The 3,432-nt window shown below is 39.5% G+C and overlaps 1 long non-coding RNA gene across 1 annotated transcript in view; it reads left to right on the top strand.

Moving 5' to 3' along the window:
• The window catches only part of LOC115942678 (uncharacterized), a 147,318-nt gene extending 143,886 nt beyond the window's left edge, over positions 1-3,432 (top strand). The window contains exons 6-7 of the long non-coding RNA XR_014147035.1: positions 470-605; positions 3,371-3,432. This is a non-coding gene — a long non-coding RNA (uncharacterized LOC115942678). The remainder of the gene's footprint in view (positions 1-469; positions 606-3,370) is intronic.

Genomic DNA, 3,432 nt, shown 5'->3' with positions numbered 1-3,432 from the left:
TGATGGACTCTGAAAAACAAACTGAGGGTTCTAGAGGGGAGGGGGGTGGGAGGATGGGTTAGCCTGGTGGTGGGTATTGAGGAGGGCACATTCTGCATGGAGCACTGGGTGTTATGCACAAACAATGAATCATGGAACACTTCATCTAAAACTAATGATGTAATGTATGGGGATTAACATAAGAATAAAAAAAAAAGAATGCAAAAACAAAATATGTCATATGAGTTGACCTAATTTCCTCATTCCCATGCTTATCTCTGAATGAATAGTTGCCTAATTAAAAAAAAAAAAAAAGCGAATTTCCTTCCACCCTGGGAATTTTTGCAGTATTTTAGGGGAGCAAAGCTCAGCTTTAAAAGAATTATCTTTGCATTTAGAGAATGTTTGAACCATTGAGCGTGTCCATCCTCAGATGCATTTGTAAGGAACTATAGCACTCCGCCCTTATCTGTGGTTTCTCTTTCTGCAGTCTCTCTGACCCCGGGTCAACCACAGTGGGAAAGCAGATCATCAGAAGGTCAACAGTTGCCTCACACTATGTCACAGAAACTACGTCATTCACCTCACCTCACCTCATATAGTCTCACATCATCACAAGAAGTAGGGTGAGTACAGTACAATATTTTGTGTGAGAGAACACATTCATATAACTTTTATTACAGTATGTTGTTATAATTGTTTTATTACTAGTAATTGCTGTTAATCTCTTACTGTGCCTAATTTATAAATTAAACTTTATCATAGGTGTGTATATGTAGAAAAGAAACCCAGTATAAATAAGGTTCAGTACTATCAGGCATCCACTGGGGGGCTTGGAATGTAAACCCCACAAATAAAGGGGGACTACTCTATCAAATCTTTGGGCATTATCACCCTTTGGCATCTACCTTCACCCACATTGTCACTCTGTGTGCCTCAGGGAACATATGGAAGTAATCCTACCAGAGGAGTTACTTGAAGTGACAACCTGTTCATTGCTATGAGAAGCCAAGCATTTGGCTCCTGGCTCTTGCAATAATATTTCCTTTGTTAAAAAGCACTTTGCCAATTTTGAAATTAATCAAAAAAATACAGTTGTTGTAAAAAAAGCAGTATTTTTTTTCAAATTTTTATTTAAATTCTAGTTAGTTAACATATAGTGTAATATTGATTTCAGGCGTAGAATTTAGTGATTCATCACTTACATGTAACACTCAGTGCTCAACACAAGTGCCCTCCTTCATACCCATCACCCATTTAGCTCATCCCACGCCCCCCTCCCCTCCAGCAACCCTTCGTTTGTTCTCTATGGTTAAGAGTCTCTTATGGTTTGCTTCCCTCTCTTTTTTTTTTCCCCTTCTCCTATGTTCATCTGTTTTGTTTCTTAAATTCCACATATGAGTGAAATAATATGGTATTTGTCTTTCTCTGACTAACTTATTTTGCTTAGCGTAATACACACTAGCTCCATCCATGTCATTGCAAATGGCAAGATTTCATTCTTTTGGTGGCTGAGTAATATTGTATTTTATATCTATACCACATCTTCTTTATCCATTCATCAATTGATGGACATTTGGGCTCTTTCCATAATTTGGCTATTTTTGATAATGCTGCTATAAATAGCAGGGTGTATGTGCCCTTTCGAATCTGTATTTTTGTATGCTATGGGTAAATACCTAGTAGTGCAATTGCTGGGTTGTAGGGTAGCTCTATTTTTAACTTTCTGAGGAAACTCCACCCTATTTTCCATAGTGGCTACACCAGTTTTCATTCCCACCAACGGTGTAAGAGTGTTCCCTTTTCCCCACCTCCTCGCCAATATCTGTTGTTTCCTGTGTTGTTAATTTTAGCCATTCTGACTGGTAATTTTTTAAAAGATTTATTTATTTATTTGAGAGAGAGAGAGAGAGAGAGACAGCATGCGTGTGTGAAGGGAGGGGCAGCAGGAGAGAATCTTCAGACTCCCTGCTGAGCATGGAGCCTGAGGTGGGGCTTGATCTCATGACCCATGAGATCATGACCTGAGCAGAAAACCATGAATCGGAGGCTTAAGGGGGGCTTAACTGACTGGACCACCCAGGTGCCCCTGACAGGTAATTTTTATGTTGAATTTTCTTGGATCACTTTCATGTTACAGCCCTGTTACATCTTCTATTCACCCAATTTCTCTGAAACTCTGTAATTTTTTGTTATACTATCCCTCTTGGATACTCCTTTTTCTTCCCCCCATCTTCCTTTCCTTTGCAAACAACTGCCATCCTAATCCCTCACCTTACTACCATACACATTCCCTAAACTCTGATTAGCTGTGCCCTGTATATAATTCTCAGAAACTTCCCTCATCATGTCTTTTGCCTAAGGGACAGGCCATAACATTAGAAAAAAACTTTTCAGCTGTTCCACCTTTTTGTGGTAAAATGTTCTACTATTGATTTCTAACATATTCTTGCAAACACAAAAGAAAGTCTTTTATCACCATCATACAAATTACTTCTTTTCTATGGTAAAATTCACAGCTACTAGACTGGAACTTGTGGAGTCTCTGTTTCCTGTCTGGCTCCATCCCCTCACCTCCACCTTATCTCAGAAGGCCAAGCTGATATTATTGCTTGTCTCGTAAGCTATGAGAACAGAAGTGCATATTTTGTCAAGGCCATTAAAAAAAAATTTCTATGTTAGGGTCATTGCAGTTCAAGGTTGGGGCTGATGTTTTTATACTAGCTTCCAATTTTGTCTCCATGTACTTTGTATTCTTTAAACTGCATGAGATATAAAGTGTAAGAGAAATAAGGAGAAATTATATTTCACACAAACGGCAATAAATGTAAAAGTATCATCTCCCCTAAGAGGTGGTCTTAGCATAAATGGATCCTAAAAAGGTGTAGATACTTGTAAATGATGGAGCCATATCTAGCAGTAGAGAGAAGGTGCGAGTGGCAGACCTTATTTTTAAGTTTGACTAAGGCAAGCAAGCATATTCTCCATGGTTTGACCCTCAGAATCCCTTTTGGCAGCAAGACACCGAGTGAGATGCCGGATGAAAATGGCCCTTCGTTGGCTACCCACTCTCACTGCAATGCCTTGGTGAAAACAGACTTGCCAAATCACTGCAGGAGAGTCATTTAATTCCATTCTGAACAAATTTTACAGGTCTGTGATTCAAATTGTTCCACGTTGTCAGCTGCAAGTCTTCATCAGGAAGGAATTTGCTCTGCTTGGAATCCTTAGTTAGCATTCAGGAACGACCTCTGGGATTCGCCAAGCTGAAACTATTCAGCAGCAGGCACAGCCACGTTCAGACTGAATCTCTGCAGCTGACTTTTCTAACAAAACATTATCTTCTCTTTAATCAAGGGCTAAGGCACATGATTTCATTTTTCGCTTTCAGTAAATAATTGCACCATGAGCTACACGCGGTGTCCAGAGAAGCTAAGAGCCACACCCTACTCT

Source organism: Leptonychotes weddellii, chromosome 7 (assembly GCF_054177405.1).
Source record: "Leptonychotes weddellii isolate Sample4059 chromosome 7, ASM5417740v2, whole genome shotgun sequence".
Classification (NCBI taxonomy): domain Eukaryota; kingdom Metazoa; phylum Chordata; class Mammalia; order Carnivora; family Phocidae; genus Leptonychotes; species Leptonychotes weddellii.
The sequence above is the reverse complement of the archived record's forward strand: the minus strand, read 5'-3'. Positions and strand labels throughout refer to the sequence as shown.